We start from the raw sequence: 11,337 nt of genomic DNA, 5'->3' as shown, positions 1-11,337 counted from the left end.
ACCGGCCGCCAAGGGCCGGGCGCCCTGGGCCATGCCGAGCAGCCGCCACCCCGAGCGCCGCGCCGGACGGACGGGCGGGCAGGACGGGCTGGACGGCTCCGAGCGGGCGCGGCCACTCCGCGGGCGGCGCGGCGCACCCCGGCCCGAGGTGAGCGGCCGCCCGGCGCTGAGGGGCGGCGTCCCGGGTCTCCGCGTGAGGGGCGCGGCGCGGGCCGGGGGCGAGCCGGGAGAGAAGAAGTTGTCAGCGGGGGAAATTCGCGTCCGGCGCTCACGCAGTCCCGAGCCCACCGCGGCCGGGATGCCGGGCCCCGCCGCGCTCGCTCCGAGGGGTCTGCCGGGCTCTGAGGAGCCGCCGCCACCGCCGCCCCCGCCCGGCGCTGAGGAGAAAGTGCGCCCGCCCGCGCGTCGCGCTCGCCCTCAGCCGCCGCGGCCGCCGCTCCCCATTCACAGCCCGGCCGCACGCGCCGCCCGCGCCCGCCGCCCGCCGCCCGCCGTTGATTGGCCGAGGGAGGCGGCGCCCGCTCCCGGGGCCCGCCCCCCAGGCCTTCGCTTGTTTTCAAAGTCGCGGCGCCCGCCCGCCTGCAATTTCTTGCCTGCTCCGGCGCCCGGCTCGGGCGGCTTCCCGCGCCGGCTGCGCCCCCTAGGGACCCGTAGCGGGGACTGCAGGCGGCGCCGTCTCGGCACGCGCTCCCCGGGCGGGCTCGCCGGCCGGGAGTGCGCGGGCGGGCGGGGGTGGTGCCTCCTCGCCCGGCCCCGCGGCGGTGCGGGCGCCCGGGTGGGGAGGGCTCAGGTGCAGCAAGACGCGCAGATCGTGCGGGAGCCCCGGGCAAAGGGCGGAGGGGGGCGCGCTCCGGGAGGCGCCCGGCTCCCACCTGCGAGCTCAGTGTTGGGGGTGACGCGCCAAGTTACCGTAATTGCAAACACGCGCAATCGGGTTTTTAATTTCCAGCAACCAAAGGCATCACTGAGTGCAAACTCGCCGCCTGTTCACAGGAGTGGACATGGCGTTGTAGAAGCGTCCAACCAAGGTCACTTTTGGCCGGGGCTGGAGGAGGTCGGGGGAGGGAGGGACACATTGCTTGTTTCCCACCGTGGAGTGGGCGAGTCTCGGGGCAGGGTCGACCAGTGGGAGGGTCTCCCGGTGCGGGACCCGGGAGCCTTTGGGGCTGGGGGTGGGGACGGGCGCCGACGCTCAGCATGTGGTAAGCATTAGCAGAGTTTATGGGGTGAACTAAGCACACTGGAGGCTGGAAGGCCAGCATTTTTGTGGGAGGAGAGCTGGAGGTGACACGCACTCAGCTGCCGCTGGACTTGGCCCAGGAGGAGCCTGGGGGCGTGTGATGATTGCATGAGATCACGTAAGAGATGAAGGCAGAGGGGCTGGGTTGGGTGTGCGCCCAGCACGGGGCTGGTTCCCCAGGAAGCACCTGATGCAGACTTGATACCGTTAGTAGGTTTATTTTCCCAGCCAAGAAAGACCAGGGGCGAGTGGAGAGCAGGCCACAGGGCCGGGGTCTGGGATAGGAGCCAGCTCCTGCTCGCAGAGCGCCTATGGTTTGGCGGGTCAGTATTAGCCTCCATACACGTCCGCTAAGACTTAACAATAACCACGTGAAAGAAACATAGGGAACCGGAGGTGGTTTCAGAAAGAGGCCTGCCCTCTGCCCCCTTTCCACACCATGCTAGGAAGGGCAAAAAAGTAAAATGAGCCACGGGTGCCCTGTTCTGAGGACATGGTGAGGGCTCATAGGTGGGACAAGCCAGAAGAGGACAGCGCCCTGAGGGCATGGAGAGGAGACTGGAGGCCGAGAGGCATGTCTGATTTTATTTTCTGTTGCAAGCAAGGCCGGTTTCTTCAAACTTGCAAGATTATAATGAGAGCCTGCGAGGCAGGGAGAAGGAATACCTCCTATGCAGTAAGCACTCACTGTGGGCCAGCCCCGGGCGGCAGCAGCAGCAGCTTCACCACCCACTGTGTGAGAGGTGCTGGCCCAGGTACAGATGGGGAAACTGAGGCATAAAGAAATGAAGTGGGCGGGGCGCGGTAGCTCACACCTGTGATCCCAGCACTTTGGGAGGCTGAGGCGGGCGGATCACTTGAGGTCAGGAGTTCAAGACCAGCCTGACCAACATGGTGAAACCTCGTCTCGAGTTTAAAAAAAAAGAAGAAAAGAAGATGATGATTAGCCGGGCGAAGTGGTGTGCACCTGTAGTCCCAGCTACTCGGGAGGCTGAGGCAGGAGAATTGCTTGAACCTGGGAGATAGAGGTTACAGTGAGCCAAGATCTTGCCACTGCACTCCAGCCTGGCGACTGAGCAAAAATAAATAGATAAAGGAAGTGAAGTGTTTTGCCCAAGGTCGGGAGCTCACCTCCCTTCCTCTTCACCCCCAACCACCTCTGTTTTGCTGGGAGATAGAGGGATGGTGATCTAAGAGTAAAGTCAATGGGACTCTGAGGTCTCATTCAGCTCCACCCTTTGTAGTTGTGAAATCTGGGCAAATCGCTGACTCCAAGTTCCTGTAAAAAGTTAGGAATGATTCCCATCTCCCAGCGTAGTAGACAGTGAAATAATTCACTCACATTTAACCTTTTCCTCTCCAATATCGACCTATGTCCACTACTTTCACATAGAAACCTGTGCCCGTATACCGCTCCAGTCCACATAGGCACAGACATAACTCAAGCAACTTCTTGACTTTAGGACACGTCAAAAATACCCAGAGCCTCTTTTGCCGTGACTTATTTTGCAGGTAACAGAAAGCTTTGTGGAAACTTGCTTGGAAATTGGAAAGCCAAGTTAGTATGTACCAGATTATAAGATATCAGTGATCAAGCCGAGCGCAGTGGCTCATGCCTGTAACCCCAGCACTTTGGGAGGCCAAGGTGGGTGGATCACTTGAGGTCAGGAGTAGGAGACCAGCCTGGCCAACATGGTGAAACCCCATCTATAGTTTTAAAATATATATGTATATACAAGGCCAGGCGTGGTGACTCACGCCTGTAATCCCAGCACTTTGGGAGGCTGAGGCGGGCGGATCACGAGGTCAGGAGATCGAGACCATCCTGGCTAACACAGTGAAACCCCATCTCTACTAAAAATACAAAAAAATTAGCCGGGCGTGGTGGCAGGCGCCTGTAGTCCCAGCTACCCGGGAGGCTGAGGCAGGAGAATGGTGTGAACCCGGATGCGAAGCTTGCAGTGAGCGGAGATCTCGCCACCACACTCCAGCCTGGGCGGCAGAGCTAGACTCTGTCTCAAAAACAAACAAACAAAAAATATATATGTGTGTGTGTGTGTATATATATATATATATATACACACAAAAATTAGCCAGGAGTGGTAACGGGCGCCTGTAATCCCAGCTACTAAGGAGGCTGAGGCAGGAGAATCGCTTGAACCCAGGAGGTAGAGGTTGCAGTGAGCCGAGATCGTGCCACTGCACTTCAGCCTGGGTGACCCAATGAGTCTCTGTCTCAAAAAAAAAAAAGATCAGTGACCTCACTGCTACCAGAAAAGGTCCAGAAACCTCTCCAATAAATTTTTTTTCTTCCTATCCCAATATCAGCCTTTGGAAGTAAGGTTCTGCTCTAGTCTCCATTCTGCAGTTGGAGAAGCCAAGCCAAGAAAGTTTAATACACACGAAGCAACCGTGTTAAAGCCAGAACAAGCTCTCCTGAGTCCTATTCTAAGACTTGTTTTTCCTTGCCCAGACGGTGTTGCTTTTTCACAGGACCCATTAGGTTACTATTTTGGGGCATGTGTTTAGACTATAGCTATTCTTTCTCAAAAAATAATACAGAGAAAACCCTTTATAATGCTGGGGAGGGAAAACAGCCAGGACGGGGCTGGAATATTTCTGCCCCAAAGGCCAATGAATCCCTCAACTTCATTTTGCCCAGCCCTACAAGAGGGCCTCAAGAAGTGAGCGTTTTATACCTGCATACTTGCCATTAAAAATTTTAACCATATATGCTAAAGGCTGTGAGGTGGAGAGATGTTATTCCATGAAAACTTCTTCTTCTTCTTTCTTCTTCTTTCTTCTTCTTTCTTCTTCTTTCTTCTTCTTTCTTCTTCTTCTTCTTCTTCTCCTTCTCCTCCTCCTCCTCCTCCTCCTTCTTCCTCTTCTTCCTCTTCCTCCTCTTCCTTTTCTTCTCTTTCTTTTTCTTCTCCTCCTTCTTCTCCTCCTTCTCCTTCTTCTTCTTCCCCCAATGAGTCCTGGCCATCTCCTACTTTCCAGAATAAGAAGTTAGAATGTTCCCTGCTTAATTAAAAAGAGAGAAAGGAGAGTTTTCAAAGCAGATGATAATTTTCGTGTCATTAGGAGGATTCATGAAACCAGCAGTGCTTTCCCTTGTTATGATTTAAAGCCTGGCTGCTCCAGGTATGGCCCCATGGGCCATCGACCTCACCTGGGAGCTTGTTAGACATACAAAATCTCAAGCCCAGTCCCGGACCTGCTGACTCAGAATCTGCATTTTCAAAGATCTCCAAGTGATTCCTATGTAAATTACAGTTTGAAAATCACTAATCTCATCAATCCTGTTGAGTCTCAGGAATATAATAGAGCCCTCATTCCTCTTTTGCTTCATTCTGTCCTTTCTCCTCCTTTTTCTTATGGGCCATGACATAAAAGGGAACCTTTTTAAAATGATAGAAGTATTGTTTTTATTTTAAAAGGAAAATTTGCAACTTTCTAGAACATCAGTAGATTGAACTGTATACAAATTCAAAACCAAAAGCATCTGTATGGCACTGTGAAAAAAACTAACAAACTGGAAAAAATGTTTCTCTCTCTCCGTGTTAGTGAATAAGACTTAGAGCTTTTATGAGTTAACAAGAAAAATAGATGAACAAGCCCTATAGAAAGATGAGCAGAGGCTGGGTGCGGTGTCTCAGGCCTATAGTCCTGGCACTTTGGGAGGCCAAGGAGGATCACTTAAGCCTAGGAGTTTGAGACCAGCCTGGGCAACATAGTGAGACCCTCATCTCTCCAAAAAATATAAATAAATAAATAATCATGTGTCTGTAGTCCCAGGTACCCTCAAGGCTAAGATGGGAAGATCACTTGAGCCTAGGAGGTTGCTGCGGAGAGCCATGATTGTGCCACTGCGCTCCAGCCTGGGCAACAGAGTGAGACCCCATCTCAAAAAACAAAAGACCACAGAGTAGGAACAGGCAGAGAGATATAAAGAGAAAAATAAATGTTTGGAGAGATGCACAAAGAAATTTATTTGTTTTTTATTTTTTTATTTTTATTTGTTTCCTGAGACAGAGTCTTGCTCTGTCACCCAGTCTGGAGTGCAGTGGTGTGATCTCGGCTCACTGCAACCTCCTCTGCCTCCCGGGTTCAAGCAATTCTCCTGCCTCGGCCTCCTAAGTAGCTGGGATTACAGGCTCATGCCACCATGCCTGGCTAATTTTTGTATTTTTAGCAGAGATGGGGTTTTGCCATGTTGCCCAGTCTGGTCTTGAATCCTGACCTGAAGTGATCCACCTGCCTCGACCTCCCAAAGTGCTGGAATTACAGGTGTGAGTCACCGCACCCAGCCAGAAATCGATCTTAACAGTGAAAACTTAAAGCAATGAGGCTTATAAAAAAATATTTAAGGACTGACTGACAATGGCAAATGTGGTAAGACTATGAGGAAATGGGCATTCATATATTCTTAGTGTAAATACAAACTAAAAAGCTGCCATGGAGAGAAACTTGCAATCCGTAGTTAAAATTTATTTGTTTTTTGAGACAGAGTCTCGCTGTGTCGCCCAGGCTGGAGTGCAGTGGTGTGATCTCAGCTCACCTCAACTTCCACCTCCCAGGCTCAAGCGATTCTCCTGCCTCAGCCTCCCTAGTAGCTGGGATACAGAGGCGCGCCACCACGCCCAGCTAATTTTTGTATTTTTAGTAGAGATGGGGTTTCGCCACGTTGGCCAGGCTGGTCACGAACTCCTGACCTCAGGTGATCCACCCACCTTGGCCTCCCAAAGTGCTGGGATTATAGGCACGAGCCACTGTGCCCGGCCAGTAGTTAAACTTTAAATATGAATTGTCTTTGATCTATTATACCTCACACATGCAAAAAGACATATGGATAAGGTTGTGTGTTGCAGCATCACTAGTAGCAAAAAAAAAAAAAGAAAAAGAAAAAAGGTGCAATATGGCATATCCACACATTTCCAGATGACTGCTAAAAGTGCTGATGTAGTAATGTCTGCTATACACAGTTCTGTGTTTTAAAATTTATAGAATCTTTTTTGTTTTGTTTTTGTTTTTGTTTTTTGAAAGGATGTGTGCCAAACGTATATGGTTTCCTTCAGGGGACATGTAATTATGTGCTTTCCTGTACTTTTTAAATTTCCAAATGTGAATGTGTATTTCATAATTTACAAAAAAAAAAAAAACACTAATAAAGCTTGTTTTTAAGAAGCAGGTGATGAGCCTAAGACGTCTTTTCTTACCCATAACTCATTAGGAAATCCCCCCCATGGGTTCCCATGGTTCTACTTCTGAGAAAAATAATCCCCAATCCTATCAGAGGCCAAGTTACAATATGCACTTGTCTACCTGGGGATGTGATGTCCTCCCGTGTGCAATGTATGGCCCCCAGTCCACATCCCGGGGGCCCCTAATGGCTGGTTCCTAAGGTCCTGTCCTGATGAGAACTCCAGCCTCTAGTTGCCTCAGTAGTTCACTCTCAGATCCCTGCCAACTGCTGATCCTGCCTCAGCCTCACCTTTGTTCTGTTGCCTGGCAACCCATTAACCAGCAGGGCGCAGTTCCAGGTGCAGCCTTTGAGCCCTAATGGGACGTGTGCTTTGGTTACCTAGTTTCCTGAGATATCTTCAAAAGCTAAAATCTGATTAAATGCTCTTATTAAGGAAGCTACGAAGAAGAGCAGTACCAGAAATGTACCAAGCTTCCAAAAATGTCTACCAGCTGTCTTTAATAGTAACTGTCCCTCAGCTCTCAGGGTGCCTTAAATTTCAAGAAGCAGAGGTTCCTGATCAGCTGTCATCAGCATCACCTGGGCATTGCCCCAAACTACTGAATCAGAAACTCTGGGGTGTGGACCCCAGCAAGCTATGGTTTAACCAGCCCTCCAGGTGCTTTTTTTTTTTTTTTTTTTTTTGAGATGGAGTCTCACTCTGTCCCCGGGCTCCCAGGCTGGAGTGCAGTGGCGCTATCTTGGCTCACTACAACCTCCACCTCCTGGGTTCAAGTGATTCTCCTGCCTCAGCCTCCCGAGTAGCTGGGACAACAGGCACGCGTCACCATGCCCAACTAATTTTTTCCATTTTTAGTAGAGACAGGGTTTCACCATGTTGGCCAGGATGGTCTCAATCTCCTGACCTCATAATCCACCTGCCTCAGCCTCCCAAAGCACTGAGATTACAGGTGTGAGCCACCACACCCAGCCCAGGTGCTTCGGATATACAGTCAAGCTTGATAGCCATAGTGGAAAGAAATTCCTTCCATGCCTACTTTTCAGCAAGTATTTGTCAAATAACTGATTGGTGCCAGTCCCAGCTCTAGGCAAGAGTGAAATAAACAATTAGAGTAATTGTCTTCATATGATAAGCGAAATCACCTAAGGGAATATCAGAGAAGGGATCTAACAGCCTTGAGGAATCAGCGAAAGTATTCCAGGGGAAGTAGTGTCTAACCTAAGATCTGAAGAATGAATAAGAGTTCATCTCTCAACAGTCAGGAGAAGAAAGTGTGTTCCAGGCAGAGGGAAGAGCACGTGCAAAAGCCCAGAGTTAGAACTTGAGCATGAAAACAATGGAGAGGCGTGGGGATTTGAAAAACTACACAATCAAACATTTTTAGAAAAGTCATTTAGAAAAGACCAGCCTAGCTAACACAGTGAAACCCCATATCTACTAAAAATACAAAAATTAGCCGGGCATGGTGGTGCGTGCCCGTTGATCTCAGCTACTCCAGAGGCTGGGGCAGGAGAATCGCTTGAACCCAGGAGGCAGAGACTGCGGTGAGCTGAGATCGAGCCACTGCACTCCAGCCTGGGAAACAGAGTGAGACTCCATCTCGGGAAAAAAAAAAGAAAAGAAAAGAAAAGAAAAAAGAAAAAGAAAAGTAATTCAGGTTGTAGGCTAGGTTGGGATTAGGCAAGACTGGGAGCCAGGAAATCTTCTAGGAGACCATTGCAGCAATTCAGATATGAAGTAATGGTGGCAGTTGGGGCGAGAGAGAAGTGGTGGATTAAAAAGCTACCTATGGCCCAGCGTGGTGGTTCACGCCTGTAATCCTAGCACTTTGGGAAGCTGAGGCAGGCAGATCATTTGAGGTCAGAAGTTCAAAACCAGCCTGGCTAACATGGTGAAATGCCCTCCCCTCCCCCACCACGCCCCCATCTCTACTAAAAATACAAAACAATTAGCCAGTTGTGGTGGCCCACACCTGTAATCCCAGCTACTTGGGAGGCAGACGCAGGAGAATCACTTGAATCTGGGAGACGGAGGTTGCAGTGAGCCAAGACCACACCATCGCACTTCCGCCTGGGCCACAGAGCAATACTGTCTCAGCAACAACAGCAACAACGACAACAAAGCTATCTAGAGAGAGAATCCATAGCTAAGAGAGAGAGGTTTGCAGATAATATTCTGTTTTCTGGCTTGGGAAACTGGAAAAATGGCCATTTTGTTTCTGAAGGGAGAGAACACAGGCGCAGGGGGAGGTTTGGAGGGATGGGGAGGACAGTGCCACGTTTGATTGGAATCTGTTAAATTTGATGTGTCAGCAGGACATCCGCAGGCAGGTATGATCATTAGACATGTGGATGTTGGGTATAATGCAGAGAAGGAAGGAGCAGAGGAAGATGACTTCAAAGGCAACACTGGGCCAGGCGCAGTGGCTCATGTCTGTAATCCCTGCACTTTGGGAGGCCAAGGTGGGTGGATCACTTGAGGTCAGGAGTTCAGGACCAGCCTGGCCAATATGGCGAAACCCCTGTCTGTAATAAAAATACAAAAATTAACTGGGCTTGGTGGCACATGCCTGTAATTCCAGCTACTCAGAGGGGGCTGAGGCTTGAGAGTTGCTTGAACCCAGGAGGTTGCGGCAAACTGAGATCGTGCCACTGCACTCCAGCCTGGGCAACAGAGTGACGCCCTGTCTCAAGAAAAGAAAAAAAAAAAAAAGGCAACACAGACAAGGAGTGACGGACTGAAAAGTGACCTGTCCCTCAAAGACGCCGTGATCAGTGTTGATGGGAGCCTGAGCCAGTCCCAGGTGGCAGAGACATGAGCTGGAGGTGGACATGACATTTTCTTTTTTTTGAAACGGCGTCTTGCTCTATCACCCAGGCTGCAGTGCAATGGCACGATCTCGGCTCACTGCAACCTCTGCCTCCCGGGTTCAAGTGATTCTCCTGCCTCAGCCTCCCAAGTAGCTGGGACTACAGGTGTGTGTCACCACGCCTGGATAATTTTTCATATTTTTAGTAGAGACAGGGTTTCACCATGTTGGCCAGGATGGTCTCGATCTCCTGACCTTGTGATCCATCTGCCTCGGCCTCCCACAGCGCTGGGATTACAGGCGTGAACCACTGCACCTGGCCTGGACATGACATTTTCAAGGGGTTTAATGCAAAGGTTAGACAGAAGATGGCAGGAAAGATATGGGCTTGTGTTCTGTAGAAAGAAGGACCCAGAAGAAGGAGTTGGTCACTGACAGCTCAGTGGCCTCAAATCTCTGGAGCATTCTGTGAAGTGAAGGGTTAGACTTAGGTGGGGGAGGGCTATCTAGTCCACTGTAGAAAGAACCAGGGAGAGGTCATAACTCAGTTAGAAGAATTATCAGGGGAAATTTAGGGAGATGCACCTGATGTTTTCTTCGTGCTCTCTCTAAAATAGCTAGGTCACCTGTTCAATGTGAGGTGAGGAGGGAATTGGGAGCCTTTGAGGGCAGAACAGATGTAGAAAGTTTGAGATATTTACTTGGTGAAAAGGAGAGGCTTTAGCAACAGATTCAATCGACATCTTTCCACCTGATTTTTTACACAAGTATTTTAATCCTCACCACAATCCCTGTGTGATGGGAAGTGTGTTTCTCCACTCTCCTGAGGCTCAGATATTAAATCATTTGTCCAGGGCCACCCAGCTAGTGAGAGGTGGAGCTGGGATTTGAACCTATGTTTCCTGATGCTGTCTTCTGTTTTGGGGGTAGGCAAGACAAATATTTTACAAACAACATCATAAAATTTAGTAGAAGGGTTTTCCTTTTTTTGTTTGTTTTTTATTTTATTTTATTTTTTGTTTGGTTTTTTTTTTTTTTTTCTGACGAGCTCTCGCTCTGTCACCCAGGCTGGAGTGCAGTGATGCAACCATAGCTCACTGCAGCCTCGAACTCCTGGGCTCAAGTGATCCTCTCACTTCAACCTCCTGAGTATCTGGGACTATAGGTGCCCTCCACCACACCAGCTGAAGAACTCTTTCTTAAAGAGCACCTTGTTTAAAAGAGATAGTTTTCGCTGGGCACGGTGACTCACGCCTGTAATCCTAGCACTTTGGGAGGCCAAGGTGGGCGGATTACCTGAGGTCAGGAGTTCGAGACCACCCTGGCCGGCATGGCAAAACCCAGTATCTACTAAAAATGCAAAAATGAGCTGGGCATGGTGGCGAGTGCCTGTAATTCCAGCTACCTGAGAGGCTGAGGCAGGAGAATCGCTGGAACCCGGGAGGTGGAGTGAGCCAAGATCCCACCACAGGCACTCCAGCCTGGGCGATAGAGCAAGACTTCATCTCAAAAAAAAAAAAAAGAAAAGAAAAGAAAACAGGTAGTCGTGAGTCAAATAAAAGAAAGCTGCTTTAAATCCTTTTAGGAACAAAGTTTGGAAGTTAATAGACTCCCTGAGTTGGAAGGGAGAGTTGGAGCTGATCTCAATGCTCATTAAATCCAGTCATCTATCACGGGCATCCAGCTCCTCTGTGTCACTCCTCAAGGTCATTCCATTTGCAGAAAGTTCTCCTTGCTCCTAAGGTCTTGTCTACACTGAGTTGTAACCAGCCTCTCCACAGTGTTCACCCATTGGTCCTCATTCTTTCCTCTGGAAATAGATTCAGGAGTCACTGCCACCTCCCCAATGCCCAAAACAGCATGTGGAGCCCTAGCAACAATAAACATTTGTTGAAAGAATAAATGGTGGAAGGAGCTCCGATTGAAAATTTTATTTATTTATTTATTTTTGAGACGGAGTCTCGCTCTGTCGCCCGGGGTTGGAGTGCAGTGGCCTGGCTGGATCTCAGCGCACTGCAAGCTCCGCCTCCCGGGTTTATGCCATTCTCCTGCCTCAGCCTCCCGAGTAGCTGGGACTACAG

General features: G+C 49.9%; 1 protein-coding gene across 1 annotated transcript in view; it reads left to right on the top strand.

Annotated features, from left to right (window-relative positions):
• Positions 1–11,337, top strand: part of LOC112621599 — a 74,766-nt gene that overhangs the window by 36,888 nt on the left and 26,541 nt on the right. The window lies entirely within an intron of this gene.

Source organism: Theropithecus gelada, chromosome 3, assembly GCF_003255815.1.
Source record: "Theropithecus gelada isolate Dixy chromosome 3, Tgel_1.0, whole genome shotgun sequence".
Classification (NCBI taxonomy): Eukaryota; Metazoa; Chordata; class Mammalia; order Primates; family Cercopithecidae; genus Theropithecus; species Theropithecus gelada.
Note: the sequence above shows the minus strand (reverse complement) of the source record. Positions and strands in the feature narration are given on the sequence as shown.